The following is a 27,933-nucleotide window of genomic DNA, read 5'->3' on the forward strand; positions in this document are numbered from 1 at the left end:
TTTTTTTTTTTTTTGACAGGCAGAGTGGACAGTGAGAGAGAGAGAGAGAGAGAGAGAGACAGAGAGAAAGAAGGTCTTCCTTTGCCATTGGTTCACCCTCCAATGGCCGCCGCGGCCGGTGCGCTGCGCTGATCCGAAGCCAGGAGCCAGGTGCTTCTCCTAGTCTCCCATTGGGTGCAGGGTCCAAGGACTTGGGCCATCCTCCACTGCACCCCCTGGCCACAGCAGAGAGCTGGCCTGGAAGAGGGGCAACCGGGACAGAATCTGGCACCCCGACTGGGACTAGAACCCAGTGTGCCAGCGCCGAAGGCGGAGGATTAGCCTAGTGAGCTGTGGCGCAGGCCCAGTAATACACTGTTTTTAAGGGAACAACTCGATAATAATGGTTTGTACATTAAATGCCTATCATTGTTAGTTTCCTCAGCACCCTGTTAGTTTCCTCTGCACCCACTGTCCTCTGGGCTGTCTTATGAACAGTGACTGTCTTTCAGTCTCAGAGCAGGAATTTGTAGTTTCCCGCCCAGGTCAGTTAAGCTAATGTTGTATTTATGTTCCCGGTGCTGGGCAGCAGTCTGAGGGTTAAGACGGGACGGAGGGTGAAACCCGCTCCCTGCAGCAGGTGTGTGCACGTGAGCAGCCTGGCCATCAGCTGCCCTCTCAAGGGACAGGAGCTTGTGCTGCCCCCTGGGTGCAGTTCCGCCTCTCAGGGCACACCCAGGCAGGCCTCTTAGCCCACGGGGCAGGATTTCATCCCACCATCACCATCAGCAACAGAACACTTAACACAGTGCCCGACTGCAACAAGGGAGCTGCCACAATCGGTGCTCTGGCTGTTGCTGCCATCTTGGGAGTACACCAGTCTCTCTGCCTCTGCACCTCTGTAAGTGCCTTTCAAATAAATAAATCAATCTTATTTTCTTTTGTAAAGTCAGAACATCTAATATTTGAGAATGTTTCACCTGCATATTAATTAGTATGTAGGAAAGTTCAGGTTTTAAAAAGCCAGCATGGGGCCGGTGCTGTGGCTCACTTGGTTAATCCTCTGCCTACAGCGCCGGCATCCCATATGGGTGCCAGGTTTTAGTCCCGGTTGCTCCTCTTCCAGTCCAGCTCTCTGCTGTGGCCCGGGAGTGCAGTGGAGGATGGCCCAAGTGCTTGGGCCCTGCACCCGCATGGGAGACCAGGAAGAAGCACCTGGCTCCTGGCTTCGGATCGGCGCAGCGCGCCAGCCATAGCAACCATTTGGGGGGTGAACCAACGGAAGGAAGACCTTTCTCTCTGTCTCTCTCACTGTCCACTCTGCCTGTCAAAAAAAATTTAAAAAAGACATGACTCCTGGGGGAGGGAGGAGCTCGCAGGCAGATGGGAGTCCCAGGCATCATGGGCACTATGCATTACCTTGTAATTCCATTTTCCAATAGCTGGACTTTCAGATAGCCGGGCAAGCTGGAGGACAAGAACGCTGCAAGGTGCTGTGTGCATCTGAGGGGTGTTTGCGTGCGTACTCAGTGATGGCAAAAACAGTAGTATCGTTCTGTTCATCGGAGCTGTCATGTGGAGGACAAGGATAAAGCCAGACGTAGCAATTACATACATGTCCTGGACAGGGACTACAGCTATGGGAGAAGAAAGGGGATGCAGTCAGGGAGGGATAAGGTTTATTTCCTTTCTGTGGTTAGTTCCTTACGTAGCAGATAGGTTAGCAACTACATTTTTATCTTACATGTGACCCGCCTGAATCTTTGCAAATGCCTAATACTGACCCAAAGGCCTAAGGCTAAAACAATACGCAGCAATGCCAGTGTGTTTGAAATCCACAATGAGTGAAATTCATTCACCTGTTCTTTTGTGTATACAGAGGCAAATGCAGTGTTTACACATTACATATATACTTCATGGATGTATTGTATTATATTCAGAGTTTAGTATTCTGACTTTACAATTTTTCTTTTCACTTTTGTCAACTTTTATCCCGTGTACTAACTTGTAGGTAAAGTATTACTAAATTATCAATGTATAAGATGTTCAAACTTCACTTTTTTATGAGTTTCATTTAATTTATATGAAAGGTAGAGAGACATCTTCTATCTACTAGCTCAGTTGACAAATGCCTGGAACAGCTGTAACTGAGCCAGGCTGAAGCTGGGGATCTAGAACTCAATCGAGGTCTCCCTCGTGGGTGGCAGGGAGCCAAGAACCCAAACCAGCACCTGATGCCTCCCAGGACACACCTGGGCAAGCCGTTAGACTTGAAAGCAGAGCTGGGACTAGATCCAAGGCACTCCGATATGAGAAACAAGCCTCCTGGGAGGCTTGTCCAGCATAGCACCAAGATCCACTCCTAACTCCACTTGTTAATGAATCCTTGACCAGCTGATCCAGCTCTACAGCTTGAACAAAGTATCTGTTTGGATCCGCAAGGCATACATGATATTTGATAGTTATGCCTGCTTCTGCTCATGACATTTCTGTACGTGTCGTCTATTCTGCATGTCAACCAATCTGCAAGGTGATAAAATATAGGTTTATGGAACTCTGGAATGTCTGGCCCTGTGTTCCTCATGCCTGCAATCCCTTTTGCGATGAGCAATAAGACTCATCATCAATAAGCAAAGACACAATTACAGACCACACGGTAGATAAACGAGTTGTTCAAGCTCATATAACCACCAGTTAATGCTCGGCAGGGTCAAATACCAGCCCTTGTCACCCCAAACCCATGGCCTGAAGCACTGTTTCTGTGTCGAGTGCTCTTCTGTGAGAGATGAGAGGCCAACAAGGGGACACTCACCCACAGTCCTGTGCTCAGTAAGTAGGGCTGAGTAACTGGGACCCTCCTTCGGCGGCTCCATTGTCATCCAGCCATCCTGTTAGTATGCTTTCTCTTCTGTGTGACTTATTTCTGAAGCTCAGTAAGGAGCTGCCTCAGTAATGGCAAACCAGAAGGAACACAGGAGACAGGAAAAAAAAAAGCACAGGATGAGATGGGACCAACATTCATGTCCTGCTACATTTCCAGGTGCTGTTTCAGGTCCTGTGTTTTGTGGGGCAGAGGAGGCAGGGTGGGCTGGGAGTAACACAGAACAAGGTCCTACTAAGTGTCAGACGTTCTTTCAGACCAGGCTCAGACCCACAGAAGGTCCGCACCTTTCTTAGGGCCATACATGTCTCCTCTGTCTGCTCAGGCCACCCTGCAGCCTCCCGCACAGATGACGGCTTTCAGCCCCCAGCTTAAGCACTGATAGTGGGACACTACCTTCATGTGGATCCTGGGCTTTGTAATGCCCTCGCTGATGACGGTGATGGTGGGACGAAATCCTGCCCCATGGGCTAAGAGGGCTGGGTGTGGCCACCATGTGGATGGTCTTTTCGTGAGATGTGGAACTGCACCCAGGAAGCAGCACAAGCTCTTGTCCTTTGAGAAGGCAGCCAACCGCCAAGCTGCTCACGTGCACACACCTACTGCAGGGAGGGAGTTTCACACTCCATCCCATCTTAATCCTCAGAGTGCCCAGGACCAGTCATCAGCCTGGGATGCCGACATCCCATATGGGTGGTGTTTCAAGTCCCTGCTGCTCCACTTCTGATCTAGCTCACTACTAATGTGCCTGGGAAAGCAGTGGAGGGTGGCCCAAGTGCTTGGACCCCTGAACCCACATGGGAGGCCTGGGAGAAGCTCCTGGTACAGCATCTGCAGTTGAGGCCATTTGGGGAGTGAACCAGCAGATGAAAGGCCTCTCTATTTCTGTCTCCCTCTCTAACTCTGCCTGTCAAGTAAATAAATTAATCTTTAACAACAACAACAACAACAACAGGTTATTTGACAATGTATGTGTGTTCATAAGTGTTTCTGTGTCTCACCCTTCTTCACCAGCAGGTTTCTATTCAGTTCACAAACAGGCTGGACTGGTAGTCCAAGGACTTAAATACTGCAGTGTGACATGAATATAACAGGATCATGACAGGTGTGTAGAAAATTCCACAAAGCTTCGGTCTATGCAGTGGAATCCCCTAACCTTGGCTTAGCCCCTGGTTGAGACCTCACTCCTGCAGTTCTGACTCTGACCACCAGGTGGCAGATACCCATATCTAGAGGTTATTTTCACCACACAAAAAGCCATATTTTTTCTGCCTCAGGAAAGACCTGCTCTCCCAGGAAAGGGGCCTTGGATAAAAAGAGCAGAGGCTGAATTCTCAAAGACCAGCACAGGAGTAGAGCCCCTGACCCAACACCTCATTCTCCTGCTGTAGTGAAATGGTTTTCACAGACTTCTCCCCAATATCCCCCACTCCAGCTTTCCTCTTACAAGAGGCAGCCTGGCGCCTTGCTGGAGGAAATGTCACACAGTAAAACCGCTGGAGAGGGGACTTGATGCTAACCACCGCAATTACCCAGGTACACACTCCTGAACCAGCAATCCCTATTCTAAGAATCTATCCCAAAACATAATGCAAAAAGGTAGAAAGCCTAAGCCCAGGGGCCTTCCTGGGAGTACAACTGTGAGAGCTGCCCACCAATAAGGGGCAGGAAAGGAACTGAGGCACGTCTACACCTGAGTACTACGGGTACTGCTATGGAGTGCTCTCCAGACATGCTGTTCAGTGAAAACCAGGCACAGATAGGAGTGTCCGCGTGGCTGTCCCGTACAGCAGCTACCGAAAGGTCACATTTAAATGATGAACTCAGCACGTCGTCTCGCACCATACTTCCTGTGCCACAGGCAGCTATGGGTCCTCTGCCAGACAATACAGAACATTTGAATTTCTAAAGAAATCTCTGCTGCACAGCATTGATGTGCAACAAGCCACCCTTTCCCTGTGAACAGGGGAGAAGATGGATATATATATATATACGGCATAGCTGGAAGAAATACGTGGGGCCAGCATTTGGCACTGGTTCATCTGCTGTTTCAGATGCCCATGTGCCACAGCAGGGTCCTGAATTTGTGTTCCAGGGCTCTGCACGCCATTCCTGCTTCCTGCTAACACACACCCTGGGAGGCAGCAGATGGTCCAAGCGGTCAGGCCCTTGCTGGCCACTGGAAAACCTGCGCATTTTCAGCTACTGCTGTAGGCCTGTTCAGCCCTGGAGGATGTGAGCATTTGGGTGCAAATAACTGATGGCAGAGCTCTGTCTGCATCTCAAAGTAGAAGAAACAGAAAGCCTGATAAACATGATCCCCATAAGGGGATGGAGAAGGATGCCTATGCTCCTAAAGCTACAACACAGATGTTCTGGCTCCGTGCACTGAAATGACAACAATGCCCAAGACGGTAACTATGGTAACTCCACTAAACCACTGTCCATGAAAGCAACCAGGCTTCTCTGGAGAAATGGTCGATTCCAGGACTAGGGTCAACACAGTACCAGATGACTCACAATCAAGATGGCATACGAGATACTCTATTAGGAAGTTCAGAAGCCCACCCAAAGGACAGCATTTCACTTTGTGCAGGAAAAGATGAGAGACTGTAATGGATTACTACCCATCAGATATATAAGCAGAAGGGACATTTTATAAGGGACAGATGAGGCGGGCGACACGCAGACCCAGGGAGCACCCTCCTGGTCCCTGGGACAGACAAGCAGCAACAATGAGCCTCCTGCATCAGCACTCGCAGAGGGAAGAAACACCACCGCCCCTGAGGTGCTCTTGCACAGAAACCTGCACCTGACCCAGCCTTAACCCTGGATGTCAATGCCACTAAACAGCAGTGCTCAGAGAAAGCCAAACCACACAGCAAGAGTATAAGCCAGAGTTGGCATTGTGGTGCAGTGGGTACAGCCACTACTTTAACACCAGCATCCCAAATGAGGGCTGCTTCCAGGGCTAACTACTCCACTTCTAATCTATTTGCATCCTAATGTGAAAGGGAAAGCAGCCTCAGGCAGCCCAGGTGCATCAGCCCCTGAAGCCCACGTGGGAGACCCAGGTGGAGTCTAGGCTCCTAGGGCCGCCCAGACCATTTCTGGGGAGTGAACCAGAGGTTGAAACATCTGCCTCTATCTCTTGCTTGCTCAGTCTCACTCTTAGCAACTCTGCCTTTCATATAAGTAAATTTTTTTTAAAGATTTGTTTATTTGAAAGGCAGAGTTACAGAGAAGCAGATGGAGAGACGTCTTCCATTTGCTGGTCCTCTCCCCAGATGGATTCAACAGCCAGAGCTGTGCTAATCAGGAGCCAGGAGCTTCTGGGTCTCCCACGTGCATGCAGGGGCCCAAGCACTTGAGCCATCTTCTACTGCTTTCACAGGCCCTAGCAGAGAGCTGGATCAGAAGTGGAGCAGCTGGGACTCAAACCGGCGCCCATATGGGATGCCGGCACTGCAGCCACCGGCTCTACCCACTTATCCACGGTGATGTCCCCAAAAACTATCCTTGTGTAGAAAGCAGCACCAGTACACTACACTCTCCATTCCTCATGAGACAGCCCCATGAGACCCACAGCAGGCCAGGGCCGGGGCAGAGGTGGAGGTGGGATCCTTTCTCTCCACACGCTGTAGGGGCTTCACTCCCCACCAAGGTTAGACTCAGAGCCGCTGCTGTGTCCACACATCTGAAGGTGGAAGCCCTCTCACACAAGGCCATGTGGATTGCCTTAAAAGTAGTCAACGTCTGGCCGGCGCCGCGGCTCACTAGGCTAATCCTCTGCCTTGCGGCGCCGGCACACCGGGTTCTAGTCCCAGTCGGGGCGCTGGATTCTGTCCCGGTTGCCCCTCTTCCAGGCCAGCTCTCTGCTGTGGCCCGGGAGTGCAGTGGAGGATGGCCCAAGTCCTTGGGCCCTGCACCCCATGGGAGACCAGGAGAAGCACCTGGCTCCTGCCTTCGGATTAGCGTGGTGTGCCGGCCGCAGCATGCCAGCCGTGGCGGCCATTGGAGGGTGAACCAACGGCAAAGGAAGACCTTTCTCTCTGTCTCTCTCTCTCTCACTGTCCACTCTGCCTGTCAAAAAAAAAAAAAAAAAAGTCAACGTCCACAAAGCCACCATGATGAGTTTCAGAGATAAATGCAATTAACAGGCTGCTAGTCCACTCAGGAAATGCCTCCTTAAATCCCTGTTACTTGGTCTTTCCATGAAAAAGGCCTGTGCCACCACCTGAGAGAGCTTACTAAGCAGAGGCCCTAGGCTGCAGCACCTGGGGGCAGTGAGCCTGCCCCAGCACAGCCCTGCTGCCGGGAAGTTCACCTGAAAATGGACGCTGGGGAGGACTCCCCGGGCACAGACCCAGGGTGCTGTCCTTGCACGCCTGGCTCTTCCTAGCGGGGCAATGCCACCCCCAACGCAAAATGTGCCCTCAGCCGAGCAGTTTGTCTCTGGGCCTCTGTCCACACCTGGCTCATCTGGGAACAAGGCCTGCTTCCCTGTCACCCAGAGAGCTGCTTGCCGGCTGCTGCGGGCTCCCCGGGCCGGCGGTGCAGCCACAAAGGCGAACGCCCTGCGAGCTCTGGGCCCTGCACCAGAAGCCCCCGTCGCACCCCCAACAGCCGAACTATGGCCGCGCACCCTCTGAGCCCTCTGGCTGCTGCTGGGGTGGTTCTGCAGGCACAGCCCTTGGCCGGCCGGCCGCCCTCCGGGAAGTGAAACGGCACCCCAGCCCCGTGGGCTGTGCCTTCTTGTTCCTTCACCTACACAGCTCCTCTTCTTCACCGCCTTCCCCCTCCCCTTGGCCCTGACCCCGTGGCCCCTTAGGGCGCAGCGCTTCCTCCTTAAGGCTGATTGCTTCCCGGAGAACACCCGGTGAGCACGCACCTCCAGCCATTGGCAAACTTCCTCTCTGGAAAGGCCTAAACCCCAGCCGGGCTCTCCTGAGCAGCAGCCCCGTGCTCGAGGCAGGCCCTGAGGGGGCCCTGTCACATCACTCAGCATGCCGAGCGAGCGGCTGCCTGGCACTAGCACAGATGAGGAGACTCTAACCACGGGCTCCGTGTACGGGAACACAGAAACAGCGTCACTGAAGGGATCTCACAGTCTCCTCCGGAGGCAGATACCTGGTCAACCCCACCGTACATTAGCTGATCCCAGGAATTCTCATCCCTCCTTCCTGATATTTCCCCCACCTGACGGACATTCAACACCAAGAGACACCCAGCGGGGCTTTCCGGAGGGCCCATACAGTTTAAGGACCCTGTGGCTTCCTGCACCTGCAAGCCTCTCTGGCCACTCCTGATTGGCTCCTGCTTCTCGCCAGGCCCCGCCCACCAAGGACCTGTTTCAGAACACTGCTAACTCCCCTAGGTCCCCTGAGCGCCATGGTAGGCCACTGCGGATTGGTTCCTCGCTGAGCCAATTGCATGTGGGTTTTCCTGACTCCCTGATTTGTTCACACAGAATTCCTCTTTAGCATACAGTTCGACCAATCATCAAACTTCCTCCCTGAGAGACAGAAACCTTGGAGCCTTGCATGCTGAGCAGGTCGCCTGGCGGCCAGAGCTCAGTGGTTCCTGGCGTGCCTCGGTCTTCCTGGTGAGGAGAAGAGACCTGGCAGGGGAGAGCAGCTCCAGCAGAAGAGTCCAGCAGTCCTCAGGAATCAGCACAGAGGAGCAGGTGTGACCCAACGCGTGAGGAGGGGCTGGAACAGAGCTGTAAGAGACAGCTGTAACAGTTCTCCAGCACCCAGACCTGTAACACAGACAGACAGCTGTAACATGGGCGCTGTCTGTGCCTAGCCACTCTTGAGGAGCAGTAACCATCAATGACGGGGGAATGGTCAGGAGCGAGGATTTGCTGCCTAACCAATTAGCATAAAGGAACTGAAGGCCCAGGAAACAGCTAGCCCACAGGGTTTTAGTCCAGGGTTGATGCACAAGGCACAGTTGTGGAGAAACACCCCAGGGGGCGGGGGTCTGATCACATGACAGTAAAGTAGAGGACACTCACCCAGGCCCGCGGGCTCAGATGGTTCTCCGTGTCCCTTCATTCAGAGATAAGGATGGCCCCGTCCTCTGGGGACAGAGGGACCTGTCCTGTGAGCATCCTAGTTGCTCTTGAGGGTAAGGGAAGAAAATCCCAGCTAAGGTGGATGACCTGCTTCAGGGAGCGGAGTGAGAATGGGTTCCCTGCTTCTACCATTTTCTCAAAGCTTACGACATTCTGCATGCCAGAGTGTCACATTTTGGAGTAGTTATTCCTGAACCCCATCAGTACAAACGAGAATGTTCACAGCACCAGATTCAGAAGTTGAGAACAGGAGCTGGCACTGTGGTAGAGCAGGTAAAGCCGCCTCCTGCAGCACAGGCATCCCTATCGGCACCGGGTCGAGATCTGGCTGCTCCTCTTCCGATCCAGCTCTCTGCTGTGGCCTGGGAAAACAGTAGAAGATGGCCCATGTCCTTGGACCCCTGCACCTGCGTGGGAGACCTGGAAGAAGCTCCTGCCTCCTGGCTTCGGATCGGCCCAGCTCTGGCCATTGCAGTCAGTTGGAGAGTGAACCAGCTGATGGAAGACCTCTCTCTCTCTCTGCCTCTCCTCTGTGTAACTCTGCTCTCAAATAAATAATAAATTATCTTTAACAATAAGAAGTTGATCGAGTCATTGCTTCTCATCAATGACTTGATCAGCCCTTGTCCTGACTGTCGAGGAACAGCTTATTTTATTTTTCTCACTATTTTCTTTTTCTACTTAATATATTGGTTGAACTCTTAACACAGAATTATTCGTAGGTGATTAAATCATATTGAAAATTGATCCCAGTAAAAAATAAGAGTGGGAATAAGAGATGGAGGATGTGTACAGTTAACGACACGTTCCCATGGACTTACCCCTAAGGTTATTAATGGGACTCCAAATCCCATTAAGCTGAGTGGTACTAATGCCAACTTCCATGTCAAAGTGATCATTTTAAGTGCATAAGTGATCTTAAAGATGGGAATAATTGTCAAAGGGATCACATAAATAAGACCAAGTGTCTGCTAATAACAGTAGATAGAATTAAAAAGGAGATAATGATTCAACATGGGAAGCAGGCTACACAGCAGACTCACAGAATGACAAACACCCTAAACAATAGTCCAGAATCAGCCCTAAGGCATTCAGATCTGGCTAAAAAGCCCATGAGAGCATTTCAGCATGTTTCCATGCCAAGACACTGTGGCAAAAAAATGACCTACATAAAGGATCTCTGTGAGTGAGATCCCAGTGGAAAGAAGGGGCCATCAAAGAAGGAGGTACCTTTCTCTGAAAGGAGAAGAGAACTTCCACTTTGCTTATGGACCAGGTCACAAGCTGGCATCTGCAGTGGGAACAGGCCCTCACTTGTGGATGTGAAGCTGCCTCGCGGTGGGCAGTGGTGGAGCTGAATGGAAGTAGGGGGTCGCCTGGCTGCCCACTGGGAAACCTGCTGCAGAGCTGATCAGCTGTGGTGGGGAGAAATCTGCACCTGTCACGGTGGCCGGAGATGCTGTGCTGTGAGACAGGAAAAGCACATGTTAGTTTTTTCATAATTGCACTGGATAATGCAAATAACACACACATCATTATTGCTGCAAAGTGACAGAAATTATACATGACTCCAGAATTTTTCATCTAATGTCCCAGTGGAGTTTTGGGAAGGAGAGGAAAATCGGTACCACGCTCCACTCGCCTGAAGGTGCACAGAGTCCTCTTACGACGGCTGGAGCTGGGCCGATCCAAAGCCAGGAGCCAGGAGCTTCTTCTGGGTCTCCCATGCAAGTGCAAGGACCCAAGGACTTGGGCCACTTCTACTGCTTTCCCAGGCCATAGCAGAGAGCTGGAGTGGAAGTGGAGCAGCCAGGACTCAAACCGGCACCCGTATGGGATGCCAGTGCTGCATGCTGGGGCTTTAACCTGCTGGGCCACAGCGCCTGCCCACAGCAACTGTACTTTAAAAACTGGCATGCACACTGTGGCACAGTGGATTAAGTTGCTGCTTACAACACTACCATCACATATCAAAGTGCTAGTTAGAGCCCTGGCTACTCCGCTTCTCATAGAGCTTCCTGCCGATGCACCTGGGAAAGCAGCAGAAGATGGCGTAAGTCCTTGGTCCCTGCCACTCACATAAGAGAACCGGATGGAGTTCCTGGATCTGGGTTTTGGCTTGACCCAGCCCTGGCTCTCACAGCCTTCTGTGGAGTGAACCAGCAAATGGAAGATCTCTTTCTCTCTCTTCCTTCCTCTGTCACATTGCCTCTCAAATTAATAAATCTTAAAAATATGATATCATTGGGGCCGATGCTGTGGCATGGTGGGTAAAGCCACCGCCTGCATTGCCAACATCCCATATGGTGGACAGTTTGAGTCCTGGCAGCTCCACTTCTGATCTGGCTCTCCGCTGTGGACTGGGAAAGCAGTGAAAGATGACCCAGGTCCTTGGGACCCTGCAGCTGCCTCAGGGACCGGGAAAAACTCCTGGCTCTTGGCTTCAGATAGGCTCAGTTTGAGCCGTTGTGGCCATCCGGGGAGTGAAGCAGTATATGGAGGCCTCTTTGTGGCTCTGCCTTTCAAATAAATGAATAAAACTTTTTAAAATGTGCTATCACTTATGCAAGCATCAGAGCATAAACGTTTATTTGTAATCTGATGACACATATGCAGTGCATCTACATTTAATACCACCAAAATGCTAAGAGAAATAAAGATGTAAATTGGCTAGAGACACTCTCTGTTCATGGACCAGAGCACTCAGTATTGTTAGCATCTCAAGTCTTCCCAGTCTGACAGATGGATTCACTTAAATCTCAACAGCCATTTTTTTTTATTAAAGAAACTGACATGATCATGTTAAAGTTCATGTAAACACACAAAGGATCTCCACTGTGAATACAACTTTGTAAAAGAACAAAGCTAGAGGTGCTGTCCAGAGCCCATGCACCACCTCAGGGACAAGCCCCTCAGGTGGCCCCACACCCGGGGCTCCTGGCACAGAGGCTGGGATGGTGCCTCCCCTGTCACCGAGAGGGGCCGTACAGGGAGGCGCGGGGCCACACTAGCAGGGCTGTGCCCTCTTGACCACGTCTCAAGCTGGAGGCCCATCTTCTAGAAGGGAGGCTGCTCAGGGTCCCCTAGGGAGGGCGAGGGACAGAACCTCCTGCCACTCCCCCCACCCACCCACCTGCACAGCAGACCGAGGCTCTGGGAGCTGAGCTGGGTCATGTGAAATGAGCCTGACCGCACCGCCCCTACAGAGCTGTTCCTGGGGGTCAATGAGGAAACTGTCCAGAGCAGGGGGATCCCGTGGGGCCTCTCTGCTCCTTTAAAAGTTGGGACAGGGCAGGAGGGGCTGGCTGAGCCCAGGACAAAGGCAGGCACTGTGCACCTCACGTCTCACTGTTTCCCCTGATGGGGGCACACACGTCTAGAGCAGGGAAGCAAATACATATCTGATTGCCCGGAGTTCAGAGTCTTACAGCCAGAAGGCTCTCTGCCCTCTTGATATTTCATAATCTCATAAGCACTGGTCATCACACCTCTGAGCACACCCAAGTCCAGAGCCCTGTGAACTCACCTCCTGAGTTCTGTCAGCGGGCACAGAACCCATGTGAAGAGTTGTCCCAGTGGCTCCTCCTGCGGTGCTCAGGTTGAGACGTGTACAGGAAACTTTTAGACCTATGCTGAAGTCTCTGGTGCTGGGTTGCAGGTCTCACATTGTGCAGCCACATCACACCAGGATTTCAGCCGCCTGCTGCCTGCTGAAAAGGCAAAAACCCAAGAGTCCCTAGCAGTCTGTGACTCTCAGTCATCCTTTCTTTTACAAATATCTGAATCTGCATCAGCTCAGAACCCACAAAATCCCACTGGAGTCATCTCATTCACTCTGCAGAGGAAATAAAAGTACCCAGAGTGAGTGCACACATGAGCAACCTCAAGGCTTAAAAATCTGGGATGGGATGGCTTCTTCACATCGACTTTGCAACCTGCTCAAGTTTCAAGAAGCTAAACAACTCCAAACCCCTCCTCTGACCTCTCCTCACACACTCAACTGCTCCATGTCTCCCTTTCTTTCCGTTTGTGTCTCTGCAAACTGCCTATCCCTTGCCCATGTCTATCTGTCTGTCTGTCTTTCCTTATGCAAGAAGAATTTTCTCTATTCCCTGCTCCCCTGTTAACTTCCTCCCTTTCCACGGAGTCCTCCCCCTGGTGCAGGATTGCTTTTGTCCCCAGGACTGCCGTGACCAGGCTCTCACCACACTGACAATTCACCATTTTTCTCATTAGAAACAGTGAATTCACAGAAACATAGCGACATACAAAATATTCCTTTCAATGACATCCTCAAATACACGTGCCTGGGCAGACCATGGCTTGCACTTGACAACAAATCTCTGACAGGTCCCTAGGCTGCGCTCCATCACAGCACGGGTACGAATCCATGCCGTCCTGACACCACCTGTGCAGTCACAGCAAAGCCTCCTTCTCTCTGTTCCACTGTTTTTCTTCCACACAATGGGGTTCCCCACAGGATCTACCTTGTAAGGGAGCTGTGAGCATGCACAGCTCAGCACGCACTAAAGCACTCGCCACATAAGAACTCAGAGCCATTTTTACACTTCTGATGTATCATCATGGACATGACCGTCCTTATAGCCACAAGGAAGCAGGACACAGAGGATGCTCATTCTCAATCAGCCACACTGGAGGTACAATAGTGAGGTGTTCTGTTCCCAGGGCTGCCCTCACAGAGTGCCACAGACTTGGTGGTGTAAACCCCAGCAATGTGTTCTCTCACAATTCGGGATATGGGATGGCCAACATCAACTGTCCCCGGGTCACGCCCCTCTCACGGCTTCATAGTCCTCCTCTGCCTCCTGCATCTTCTGGTGGTTCCCCGCTGTCCTGGGGGACACCCAATACTGGAGTGCCTGATTTGAGTTGTGCTTACTTTGCTTCTGGTCCAGCTTCTTGTTGTTAATGCTTCTGAGAAGGCAGAGAAACAGGGTCACGTACTTGGGGTTCTGCCACCCACCTGGGAGACCCAGATGGAGCTCCTGGCTCCAGGCTTGATCTTGGCCCAGTCCTATCTGTTGCAGCCATTTAGGGAATCAAGCAGCAGATGGAAGATGTCTCTCTCTTTCTCTGTGACTCTGCCTTTCAAATAAACAGATGCATAAATTTTCTAAAAGAAGATATCTCACGGCATTAACATTCATTCATGTCTTTTAAAAACTCAGTGAAACAGGAATCGCTGGATGATTTCTTAGCACGGCAATGTGCACACACGTACACCTTGGATCAAGGGCTAGAGTCTCAATGAATGGAGACAACACTGGATTTCTCCCTGCAGTAAACATGGACAAGACAAAAGCCCACCTTGACATTTGATGTTGTCTGAGAGGACTCTTGACATGCAACTGCCAGGATCATGCAATTAGAAGTAACGAAAGGGTAAAATCTCCCCTTATTTGTTCATTTTAAGATTTCAAATTGGAAGTCCTCCTTATGGAAAAGTTACTACCAACGAAAGAAGAATTTAGTAAAGTAGTAAACTATTAACATCAGAAACTGATAATTTCCTATGTATGAGAAACATACTAGAATACATAAACAAAAAGAAATGATTATACACGCTAAACAAGCAATGTCTAAACTTACATAAAACATCAGAATTGACAAACAGAAAGATATGTGCTATTCTGCAGTAAGACACCCCATTCTGAAACAAGAAATTTCCATGTTCAATAATTTATTTCAGGTCCAAGAAAATAATTTATTTCAGATCCAAGAAAAATACCAGGTACAGTTCTATGGAGTAGACAGATTATCAGATTTATCTGGCACTTGACACAGCACGAGTGGTCAGACAAGCTCTGAGAAAGGAGAATCATTGGTGATGAACAGGGGTTCATCCCTGCTCCTGCAAGTCAACCAAAAATTCAGGGTCGCACAGTGTGACAGTGTAGGGTTGAATCGTGAACTGACTAATGCAACAGAAAAGACTCATGCAACAGAACAGGAAATACTGACACATGCTAAACTGAATGTGGAAATTCAGAGGGTGATGGAGGGAGATCTCAGATCAGTGGAGACAGGCCGTATTCTGGTGGCTACATAACTATATGGTTAAAAACACAGAAACAAACCCATGTCTATGTCTTTTTCTAAAAAATATTGATTTATTTATTTGAAAGGCAGAATTACAGAGAGGCAGACACAGAGGGAGAAAAAGAGAGAGAGAGAGAGAGAGAGAGACTGAATCTCTCATCCACTGGTTTACTCCCCAGATAGACAATGGCTTCAGCTGGGCTATGCTGAAGCCAGGTGCCTGGAACTCCATCCAAGTCTCCTATGCGGGTTCAGGTGCAAGGATGTGGGTCACCTTCTGTTGCTTTCCCAGGTGCATTACAAGAAGCTGGATCAGAAAAAGAGCAGCAGCTGACACCGCGACTCAATAGGCTAATCCTCCGCCTGCGGTGCCGGCACACCAGGTTCTAGTCCCGGTCGGGGCGCTGGATTCTGTCCCGGTTGCCCCTCTTCCAGGCCAGCTCTCTGCTGTGGCCCGGGAGTGCAGTGGAGGATGGCCCAAGTGCTTGGGCCCTGCACCCCATGGGAGACCAGGAGAAGCACCTGGCTCCTGCCTTCGGATCAGCGCAGTGCGCCGGCTGCAGCGGCCATTGGAGGGTGAACCAACGGCAAAAAGAAGACCTCTCTCTCTCTCATGTGCACTCTGCCTGTCAAAAAAAAAAAAGAGCTGCCAGGACTCAAACAGGCTCTCATATGGGATGCTGGCATCACAGGTGATGGTTTAACCCACTGCTGCACAAAGCTGGCCCCAAAGGTCCTCTACTCTGTAGACAACTTTTCACAAAGTAAGTGTGTTTAGATCAGCAGCACCACAAGCCCATGAGTACTGCATTGTGCTGCAGCTTATGATGGCTGGAAGGTCACCAGGTAACAGAAATCCCACAGGTCCCTGATAATCTTGTGCCACTACTGTTGTACCTATGGCCCATCCACAACTGAAACATTACTGTGCCACATGTGGCTATGAATCATGTGTACCTATGTGTTTCCATGTATCTTTACACTGTTATTATTCATCAGCTTAGAATTTATTTGAAAAGCAAAGAGACAGGGAGACAGAGACAGAGGTTCCATCCACTGATTGATTCCCCAAATGCTCACCAACAGCCAGGGCTGGTGCAAGGCCATCTTGAGAGCCTATAACTCAATCCAGGTCTCCATGAGGGTGTCAGGGACACGGGTACTGGGTCTGGCTTTGGAGTGTGATGGGCTACACAGTAGCCTACGATGTCAGCATCCCATATGAGTGCTGGTTCAAGGTCCAGACACTCCACTTCTGATCCAGCTCCCTGCTGCACATGGGAAAGCACTGAAAGACAGCCCAAGTACTTGGGTCTCCGACATCCATGGGGGAGACCCAGATGGGGTTTCAGGCGCCTGGGTTCAAATGCTCAGCTTTGAGTAAACCAGCAGATGAAAGATTTCTGTCTCTCTCTGTAACTCTACCTTACAAATAAATAATAAATCTTAAGGGAAAATAAGCACAACTCTTTGAGCCATTGTCTCATACCACTCAGAGCGTGCCCCAGCAGGATGCTTGATGGAAAGCAGAGGATGGGGCCAGTGCCTTGGCTCACTTGGTTAATCTTCCACCTGCAGCACCAGAATCCCATGTGGGTGCCAGGTTCTAGTCCCCGTTGCTCCTCTTCCAGTCCAGCTCTCTGCTGTGGCCCGGGAGGGCAGTGGAGGATGGCCCAAGTGCTTGGGCCCCTGCACCCGCATGGGAGACCAGGAGGAGGTACCTGGCTCCTGGCTTTGGATTGGTGTAGCCCCAGCCATGTGGCCATTTGGGGGGTGAACCAACGGAAGGAAGACCTTTCTCTCTGTCTCTCTCTCTCTCACTTTATCTGTCACATTAAAAAAAAAGAAAGCAGAGGAGCTGGGACTAGAACCAGGCACTGTGACGTGGAAAGCAGGGATCCCAAGGACCATCCTCACTGCTGTCTCAAACTCCTGCCCCTTCGTTAAAGAGCTACAAGAATAAAACACAATGCCCACACATACACATAGGGACACATGTGCAGACAGACATATGGAGGGATTTTTATTCCAAAGGATTAAGAGAAATTTATACGTCCATCAAAAAAGTCCAAGTGAGGGCCGGCACTGTGGCATAGTGGGTAAAGCCACCACCTGCAGTGCCGGCATCCCATATGGGCACCGGTTCGAGTCCTGGCTGTTCCACTTCCAATCCAGCTCTCTGCTATGGCCTGTGAAAGTATTAGAGGATGGCCCAAGTCTTTGGGCCCCTGCACCCATGTGGGAGACCTGGAAGAAGGTCCTGACTCCTGGCTTCGGATGCGGCCATCTGGGGAGTGAACCAGTGGATAGAAGACCTCTCTCTCTTCCCTCTCCTCTCTGTGTGTAACTCTGACATTCAAATAAATAAATAAATCTTAAAAAAAGTGCAGGTGAGTAAACCATGACAACACTACACAATCCTGTGCCATCAGAAAGTTCTTAAGAATGACGAGTATCTATGGACACAGGGGCAAGGCATCAGGAAGGGTCAGAGTAAGGAAATAAAGGTACATAGTGCTGTCTTTAAAAAAACACCACCGCTGCTCATTTTCCATCAACTTCCTTCCCGTGTTGCTTTAGATGCTGGGAACAGCAGTGTGAGACCACTCAGGGCTCGTGCCTCTACCCATTCTGTGGCCTGAGCAGTGGGAGCTGTGGCCCAGGCTTAGGGGGAGACAGAGGGCTCCGGTCTGCAGTAGGGAACAGCTGAGTAGGCCCTGAGGGCATCTCCAGGCCTTCAAACCAATCTGCAAGTCCAGGCTGAGTACCAGTAGACTCAGGAGCTGGGGCCATCCATGCACCCGAAACTGCTCCCCAGTCACTGCTTTCTTGGGAGCTGCCTGCTCGTCTTTTTCAATCTCCTCAGCATCTCTGTGGAAGGAGAAGTCAGGCCTGACCTCCCGTGGGTGCTCATGGGAGACAGTAACACGCATGTGCAAAACTTCCCGGGCCAGCATCCACCACACCAGACTCACCGAGTGAGCTCCTTTATTGTTGCACGGGCTGCCGATGTCCACACAGCACAGAGGAGAGTCTCGGCTACATAGAGCACCGGAAGGCAAGTTCAGTTAAGATGCCTCTGTGTGAGGCTGGTGCTCAGCCCTGGGGTTGGCAGCCACCAGAAGAGGTGGCTCCCGGAAGGCTGCCTGGAGCTGGCCTGAGAAGGTTCCCGGTGTGAGGCAGCCAGCAGCAGGAGTGGCTCCGCACTGCACACAGCCCTCCGGCCAGTGTTCCTGGAGACTATCACACTGCCATCCCTTTCTCTGCATAACTCACTTTCAAAATACATCACTTTTTTGCAAACTTTAATGAAATGAAAACCTATTCAATGAACTTCAGTGGATGCAAAATTTGATGTGTAAGGAAGATGGAAAAGTTTATAATGGGTTGATAGGCTAATAATACTTGAACCTAGTAATCAGTCTTAATGTCATACAAACAATGTGACACAGTGACACTTCTGGTATAATATTATAGGAATAAGCAACAAAATATATTTTGTCCCAAATTTGAAATTGGTGAAGTCTCTGAATCTTTTAGATTGTTTTGATTGACAAACAATTGTACATATTTATGGGGTACAATGTAATATTTCAGTACATGCACAGAATTTAATGATCAAATTAGGATAATTACCATCCATTGTTTTTTATATTCAAGATTTCTTTGTAGTGTGAACATTCAAAAGCCTTTCTTCAAGCTATTTATAAAAATACAGTATGTTATTCTTTTTTATTTTTTTATTTATTTATTTTTTTGACAGGCAAAGTGGACAGTGAGAGAGAGAGACAGAGAGAAAGGTCTTCCTTTGCCGTTGGTTCACCCTCCAATGGCCGCCGTGGCCGGCGCACTGCGGCCGGCACACAGCGCTGACCCGAAGCCAGGAGCCAGGTGCTTCTCCTGGTCTCCCATGGGGTGCAGGGCCCAAGCCAGGGAGTGCAGTGGGCCATCCTCCACTGCACTCCCTGGCCACAGCAGAGAGCTGGCCTGGAAGAGGGGCAACCAGGACAGAATCCGGCGCCCCGGCCGGGACTAGAACCCGGTGTGCCGGCGCCACAAGGCGGAGGATTAGCCTAGTGAGCCGCGGCACCGGCCATTAACTATTGTCACCCTACTGTGCAACAGAACACCAGAAGGATTATTTTTACAATAAGGAAAAAAAGATACTTTTAATTCAATAAAATTAAACCTTTATGAGGTTTAATTTATATATTTTTTTGAGAAACTTAATTAACTTTAAAGAAAAACCCAAGAATGATACGTCTTTTGTGAGCACTTAGACATAACTATAGCTTATGAAGTCTCTAAATCTAATACAAATTTGAAGTGTAGGAGAGTGGCCAGTGGAACACAATGTAAAAATACAGCCATCAAAATATGCAATGCAAATTCCACAGGACAAAAGATTCAGATTCTTTTTTAAAGAAAAATTTATTTATTTATTTGAAAAGCGGAGAGAGAGAGAGAGAGCAAGCGAGTGAAGGAGAAACAGAGAAGTACTTTGATTCACTGGTTGATTCCCCAAATGGCTTGCAATGGCCAAAAATGGCCCAGGCCAAAGCCAGGTTCCTGGAACTCCATCCAGGTCTCCCATATGGGTGGCAGGGGTCTAAGCACTTGGACCATCTTCTACTGCCTTCACAGATACATGAGCAGGGAGCTGGAAAGTACAGATTCTTAAGCAAATAAATTGGATGCTCTGATGATTTATTTCATATGTCAACTTGATTGAGCCACAGAGTGCTCAGATATTTGGTAAAAAATTATTTTGGGTGTGTCAGTGAGGGTTTTTCTGGGTGAAATAAAATTTTTATTGACACACTGAGGAAAGCAGATTGCCTTCCCTGATGTGGATGGGCTTCATTCAATCAAGTTAATCAGGAGGCTGAATAAGAGGGAACACTTCTGCCCCAGTACCTGAACTGAGATTTGGTCTTTTTCTGCCTTGTAGCTCTCCATCCTTCAGACCTAGACTGGAACTACAACATTGGCTGTCCATCATCTACACCTTGCTGACTGCAGACTGTGGAACTTCTCAGCCTCCATATTTGCATGAGCTATTCCTTGTAACACATGTGTACCTCTTTCTTCTTGGTTGTTTCTTTGGAAAATTATAGCAGGGAAGGTTGTTAAAAAAGGAAAGATCAGGGCCAGCACTGCGGCACAGCAGGTTAACGCCCTGGCCTGAAGCACCAGCATCTCATATGGGCGCCAGTTCGAGACCTGGCTGCTCCACTTCCGATCCAGCTTTCTGCTGTGGCCTGGGAAAGCAGAGGAAGATGGCCCAAGTCCTTGGGCCCCTGTACCCACAAGGGAGACCCGGAGGAAGCTCCTGGCTTCGGTTCGGTGCCGCTCCAGCCATTGAGGCCAATTGGGGAGTGAACCATTGGATGGAGGACCTCTCTCTCTCTCTCTCTCTCTCTCTCTGCCTCTCCTCTCTCTGTGTAACTCTGACTTTCAAACAAATAAATAAATCTTTTAAAAAAAGGAAAGTTCTTCTACTTAAAAGTAACTTATACTACAAAGAAATTATAATTAAAATTATAATGAGAGGGGGAGGCATTTGGCATAGCGGTTAAGTTGCTGCTTAGGATGTCTGCATCCCATATCAGAGTGCCTAGTTTGAGTCCCTCAGCTTCTAATCTAGCTTCCTGCTAACACACACTCTGGGAGACAGCATATTAGATCAAGTACCTGGGTCCCTGCCACCCACATGGGAGACCGAGATTGTGCTTTGGCTCCTGGTTATGACTTTGCCCAGATCTAGCTGTTGCCGACTCTCTCTCTCTCTCTCTCTCTCTCTCTCTCTGTATACACACACACATACACACACACACACACACATTCTCTCTTTCTCTCCACCTTTCAAATAAAATGAAAATAAATGAATATTTCGAAAAAGAAAGACTCTGAAGACTCCTCCCAAATGCTATTAAATTAATAAACAAATTCAGCAAAATTGCAGGATACAAAGCCAATATGAAAAATCAATAGTAATCTTCTACACCAATAGTGAATCATCTGAAAAAAAAAATCAAGAAAGCAATTCTATTTCCAATGCCAAAAAAAGTTAGATACCTGGGAATAAATTTAAGGAAACAGGAGAAAGATGTCTACAAGGAAAACTATAAGTCATTGATGAAAGAAATGAAGGGGACACAAAGAAATGGAAAGACGCTCTGTATTCATGGATTGAAGAATCAATATCAGTAATGTCGCTCCCCGTCTTCGTGGAGGAACGACACAGGACCCTGCGCTGTTCTTTCGTCTGCTCGGCCCTCCCCGGGTTTGCTGCTGGTTCTTCCCGGGTTGGCTGCCGTCCCTTCCACCTCCGTGGAAGGGCGGTTCCCCCTGGCCACTTTCCCCACTTCCGCAGGGGAGCGGCACACCGCCGGCCGGCTCTCTCGGGGGCTGCACAGGTGTTCCTTCAGATAGATGTTCCTCGTGCATGTTGTCTCTCTCCTCCTTTATAGTCCTCTTCCACCAATCCCAACTCGGCTGCCCACACGCCGAGTACGCTGCTCTCCTCCAATCAGGAGCAGGTCCTGCTGTTTATTGGTTGAACTGGAGGCAGCTGTGTAGAAGCTGTTACTCCCTTCTCAGCGCCATATTGTGGGAGAGCAGATGCATAGAATAAGTCTTAATTCCAGTAACAGTCTAGTCCGAGTTGCTCCCCACAAGTAAGATGCACATAATAGCAAAGTGATTTATAGATTCATTGCAATTCCTATCAAAATTCTAATGTCATTTTTCATAGAACTAGAAAAATCACTACTAAAATGTGCAACCACCAAAGACTTGAATAGCCAAAGGGCTCTTGAACAAAAATAACAAAGTAGGAAGCATACACTACTTGATTTTAAATTGTATTACAAAGCTATAGTAATTAAAAAAGCTATAGTGATTAAAACTGGCATAAAAAAGAATCATAGACCAGTTGAGCAGAATAGAGATCCTAGAAGTAAATCCACACATTTACAGCCAACTGATCTTTGACAAAGTTGCTAATAGTATCCGTTAGAAAAAGAAAAATCTTTTTAATAAATGGAGTTGGGAAAATTGAATATCCACATGCAGAAGAATGAAACTAGATCACTATTTCTCACTGTACAAAAATCACCTCAAAATGGATTAAATACCTAACTGTTAGACTTGAAACACTGAAACTATTAGAAGAAAACCTAGCAAAAACACTTCAAGACCTTGACATGGGCAAGGATTTTCTTGATCAGATCTTCAAAGCACAGGAAATAGAAGCAAAAATAAATAAATTGGATTTTAACAAATCAAAGAGCTCCAATACAGCAAAGGAAACAAGAGAGTGAAAAGAAAACCTTAAGAATGGGAGAAAATATTTGCAAGCCATACACCTAACAAGGGATTAATATTCAGAATCATAAGTCACTCAAACACTCAAACAACTCAATAGCAAAAAAAAAATTCAATTCTAAAAATGGGCAGTAGTTCTAAACAGTTATTTCTCCAAGGGAGACATACAAATGGCTAACAGGTACATGAAAAAAATGTTCAACCACACTAATCATCAGGGAAATGCAAATCAAAACAACAGTAAGATACCACCCCACTCCAGTAACATTGGCTATTATCAAAAAGACAAAGAAAACAAGTGTTGGTGAGGATATGGAGAAAATGCCACCCTTGCACATTTACCCTTGCACACCCACCAATTTACATTGGTGGGAACGTAAATTAGGACAGCCATTGTAGAAAACAGTATGGAGGTTCCTCAAAAAACTGAAAAGTATCATATGATCCAGCAATTCTATCCAAGGGAAATTAAATCCATCTGTTGAAGAGACATATGCATTCCCATGGATACTGCAGCACTATTCACAATAGCCAAGACATGGAAACAATCTCAGTATTCACCCACCAACAAATAGATAAAGATAATGTGGTACATAGACACAATGGAATATCATTCAGCCATAAAAAGGATGAAATCTTGTCATTTGCAACACACATATACCTGAAAGTCATTATATAAGTGAAATAAGCCAAGCACAGAAAGGTAAATATCACATGAATCTCACTTATATGTGGAATCCAAACATCACAGAAGTTAAAAACATAATGGTGGTTAACAGAGGCTGGGGAGGTAAGTGGGGAGTGGGGGTTAGGGACACGTTGATTGATATGTACTAGGTTATATAGCTAGATAAAAGTAAGAAGTTTTGGGGGTTCCATTGCACAGGATAAAGATAGTTAATGCACTATCATTTCTCTATTTTTAAAAATCTGGAAGAAAGGATTTTGGGTGTTTTCACTATAAAGACATTAAATACTTGAAAGGATAAACATATTTACTATGATTCGATGTTACACAATATATTCAAATAAGAAACATCACACATGTATAATTTTTATGTGTGTTAAAAAGTTTTAAATAAGAAATTTAAAATTATAAAAAATTATAATGAGATCATCACCACATTCCCATATGAATAACAAAGTGACAAATGTTTATAAGGATCAGGGGCAAGTAGAACTGTCATACAATGCTGGCAGGTATACAGACTGGAATAACCATGGTGAAAAATCACATTGCACTACCTACTGAGCTGAACAGACATATACTCTATGGCTCAGAAGTGTCACTCTTTGGTACACCCCAAGATAAAAGAAAATGTCTACCTAAACGATATGAATGAGTACATTCATATTACCATTATTCATAAGAAGCCAAAAACTGCAAAGTACTCAAATCTCCATAAATTCATGCCTAATAAAGACAATTCAAAAGCTAAAATTAAATTTAAAAATAAGATGAGTGATACGAGCAATACTTCCTCCTCACCTCCCCTTAATATAACCTGTATGACTCCATTTATAGGAAATCAAACTGATCTATAGAAGGAATATCACTGGTTTCCTGGGGATAGGATAGGGTGGCGGCAGGTTGGCTGGGGAATACAGACTGGGAATATAATCACAATAATATTTAGGAATATATGTTAATGTAAAGGACTTTGCTATGTATCACTAAAATAGGGGAAACATATTATTTTGAAATTCTAAGTTCATGTAACTGACATATTTAAGTAACAACTGGAAAACCCCTGTCTTAAAAAAATCACAGAATGTATAAAATTATGGTTACTAAAGAATCCATGTTACAATCTCAGATTTCTAGAGAGGTCTTCCGACCAGCTGTATATTTCAACACCCATCTGAGAAATACATGGGAAACACTGCTTATTATAGCAGTCAGGAAAATAGAAGTATATTTACTGAAAGTGCATGATAAGATCAAGTTCCTTCTTCAAGCTAGAAACTCATTGCTCTCAGACTAAGAAGCTGCCTCTAAGAGGCTACTATAAATCGCATGATTGATAGGATGAAATTCCATCTGCTGAAGTTCTTGTCCAAGGAAGATACTACAGTGGCTTCTTTACTTTTATACTATTTTATGCCCCTCACATGTGTTATTGCACAACAGGTTTTTGTTTAGATCTATCACTCACTTGATGCAGTTGTCATATCTTATCTGAGAGGGAAGTGGGGGGGGGCGGTTCTGAAGACAGCTGTCCTTCAAATCTAGAGTGAAGCTTCAGCAACCATCAAGACCGGGATCCTCAGAACCTGCCTGTTTCAGACTCCAGTATGAGCTGTCAGCCAATGAAGAGCTGCCCCTTGGAGAGATAGAATGTAGCAATCACTGTACTTCATGAGTGACTGTGTGACCAGAAGCAGGGTAGTCACTGGGTAGTGACTTATGGTACTAATACAGTTTCTTTAGTGAGCATTGTACCACAGGGTCCAATAAGTTTCTCACCAGGGACTATTTCTTCTCCTTTTCTCATTTTTCTTCCCCAAACAAAACAAATTTGAAAAGGCATAGGAAGGTGCCCGAATCCCTGACTCTGCAATAACCCCAGAATCATAGGCTTGCACTGCGGCCGCAGATACCCTGCGAGTGAGTCTGTAAGACCCGGGGGGGGGGGGGGGGGGGGCTCAGCCAGAGTCGTTACCTGTCCTATCCTCCTGAGCCCCGCATTTATATGGAAAACAGCTCCAGGGCATCCTGGAACAGGACACCCCACTCTCTGGGGACAGGCGGGTCCCACCTCACTCTCCCTCAAGAGACGGCCGGCACCGACTCCCAAAAAGGAAACGAGCCGACTTAGACCTTGGGAGTCCTTGGTCTCCTTACATCCCAGGGAGCTTCAGGCTCCACCATGGAACACCGACACCCTCAATTGAGTCTAAATACCTGAAGACAGGATCATGCTCTTCTCTGGAGAACTTGGAGAACTCGTTGGTCTCTATTAAAAAGTCGTCACAGCCAGCAAGGTCGCCGTAATGACGTCATGTTTCTAAGGAAACCGGGATGCGAGGGCTGGTCCTCCACACATTACTTTGTAACCTTGTCTGTCGCTGAATGCCAATTACTTTTACTCCTCAGACCACCTTTTGAGAAAGCATGCTAATTAGAGGAACTAGGCACAGTTTGATGAACAAAGCATGTCCCTGTTGTCAAGAATTTTGTTTGCTTTAAAAGTTGCCGTGGGGGGAATTTTTTTTTTAACACGTATTTACTTATTTGGAAGGCAGAGATCTTCCATCTGTGGGTTCACTCTTCAAATGGCTGCTGTGAGGCTGGAACTCCATCCTGGTCTCCCACGTGGGTGCAGGGGCCCAAGCGCTCTAGCCATCTTTCACTGCTTTCCCAGGTGCATTAGCAGGGAGCTGAATCAGCTCAGACTTGAACCAATACTCTGAACCAATACTCATACCCCATATGGGACGAAGGCATCACAGGCTGCCACTTAACCCACTGCACCACAACACCCGCCCCTACTTTTTCTTACTGTATGCTTGGTGCTTCTCTGGCATCTGGGGCCTTAGAGACTGGGGCAGGAGTACCCTTCACAGGTTTAACTAATTCCTTATGTTAGCAAAGAAATCACCTGGGTGGTTAACTCTCATATGCAAACTAACCAAGCTATCCTCACAAACTAACCAATCCACCCCAGCCTGCTAGCACCCATACACACATGAACATGGCCACCTCCACGAATGGGCTTTATCACTCCAGGCCAATAATACCCTCCCTAATCACCCTAGGGTCTGGTGCCAGAAGATTCATGACAGCCTCTATACCCCAGAGCCAGATGAAATTACTCAGAGTGGCCAATCCTAAACCTTTTTGCCTTTCCTGCCTGTCATTTCCATAGTAACCATGATAAAGGCTCTTGCCACATTTTCTTCCTTCTTCCTCGGCCTCCTGACCTAAACTAAAGGCTTCCTGGGTGGACTTGTGTGGTGTGGAGAGCCCCTCCTCTTGGAAATTATGAATAAGGAAGTACCTCCTTAGTGACAGTTGTCTCCTTATCTGCCGGCCTCTCCAAACTTGAATAATAATAAAACCAGAATTTTCAAACAATGCCTCAGGGACTTGGGACTTGAAGGCAATAAGCCCACTAGAAAAATTGGCAGCTCTGCCCTGAGCCATGTGGACAAAAGAGAGTGCGGACTGCAGAGAGTTCCTCCTGTTACATCAGGAGGATAAAGGGCTTTTTCATCAGTGAACAGAAAATTCTGCACTATGGTTAGTAGTACTGTCCAACTGAACTGTGGAAGTATGGGAAGAGAGCACGTGTTTTTGTAGATCTGGACAAATGGGTTGCATAAGATTTTTTATATTTGCTAATCTAGTATCCTGATGTTAGAATACTTTTTAAAAGATTTATTTATTTTTATTATTTGAAAGGCAGAGTTAGAGAGCGAGGGCTTCTATCTAAAGGTTCACTCTACAAATGACCACAATGGCTGGAGCTGAGCCGATCCTGAAGCCAGGAGCCAGGAGCTTCTTCTGGGTCTCCCCCGTGGGTGCAGGGGCCCAAGCAGGTGGGCCATCGCTGCTTTCCAAGACACATTAGCAGAGAGTTGAATCCGAAGTGGAGCAGCTGTGACATATGGGATGCTGGCATCACAAGTGGAGGCTTAACCCTCTCTGCCACAATGTGGGCCCCTAGAATACTTTTTTATTTCCCTATAAGTGGTATGGTTTATTTGCCTTGGAATATGTCTTGCAGTAATTCAGAAATTTAAAAAGAAATCTTAATGGCTAAGTGTATGTGTTTATGCTTGTAGTTTTACACACTTGTATTATTCTCCCTCATAGGTATTCACTTAGCAAAGCTTAGAAGCTGAGGGTGCAAATTAGATCCCAGTACGAGATCCCAAATGTGGTAATAGATCTGATATGAGGGTCAAGGGTTTATGATTCCAGCCTCCTTGCTATTTGCCCCCTGTCTTCATTTGGGGGCTCAGTAGAAAACTGCCTTTTCCAAATCAATCTAGAATATCAAACAAAGGGATAGAAAATGATGAAGAATAAAGGAAATGGTTTGATGATCTCCTTTCTACTCCCATAAACCCTTAGAATGTCCCTCCTGCAACACAAAAATGGGTCCAAAGCTTGATTCGTAATGTAAGTGTAAGCAGGCTCAACTTCCCACTGCTACATTTCCAGGGGTTCTCTATGGCAATTATGTGGTTTGGTCATCACCCCTCTAGGAGGGAACAGAAAGCTGAGCTGGGATGAACAAGTGTTGAAACTCTACTATGTGCCATGTACTCTGAACGGGATTTCTCTCTCTCATCCCACAGTTTTGTAAATAAGGCCTCCGGAGTCTCCTTTTGCAGATGATCAAGGGCAGGTTGACAGAGGCTAAGAAAGTGTTCCATTGCCATACAGTAAATAAGGTGGGGATAGGGTTTCAGCTTTTGCCTTTAGAACAATAATTCGTACACTCCTGAAATGGGTGATATCACTTCAGGCTGAAAGTTAAGTTCTTCAGGGTAGAAGGATAGTACACATGACAATGTTTTGTGGCAATACAGAGTCACAATACATAAACAGTTAACACTACATCTGTGGTATTACAATTTCCTATTTTGGGCAGAC

General features: G+C 47.7%; 1 long non-coding RNA gene across 3 annotated transcripts in view; it reads right to left on the reverse strand.

The window, feature by feature from the left end:
• The window catches only part of LOC127484897 (uncharacterized), a 31,245-nt gene extending 5,054 nt beyond the window's left edge, over positions 1 to 26,191 (reverse strand). The window contains exons 1-7 of one of the 3 annotated variants that reach the window (XR_016228147.1): positions 25,234 to 26,191; positions 12,466 to 12,649; positions 10,170 to 10,403; positions 9,168 to 9,301; positions 3,257 to 8,621; positions 2,792 to 2,920; positions 1,399 to 1,616 (exon numbers count right to left, since the gene is read on the reverse strand). This is a non-coding gene — a long non-coding RNA (uncharacterized LOC127484897). Of the gene's footprint in view, positions 1 to 1,398; positions 1,617 to 2,791; positions 2,921 to 3,256; positions 9,302 to 10,169; positions 10,404 to 12,465; positions 12,650 to 25,233 lie in introns of all 3 variants that reach the window. The other 2 variants (XR_016228149.1, XR_016228148.1) reach the window with 2 other exon arrangements.
• Positions 26,192 to 27,933: the final 1,742 nt, after the last annotated feature.

Source organism: Oryctolagus cuniculus, chromosome X (genome assembly GCF_051225735.1).
Source record: "Oryctolagus cuniculus isolate XC-2025 breed Fujian yellow rabbit chromosome X, ASM5122573v1, whole genome shotgun sequence".
Taxonomy (NCBI): Eukaryota; Metazoa; Chordata; class Mammalia; order Lagomorpha; family Leporidae; genus Oryctolagus; species Oryctolagus cuniculus.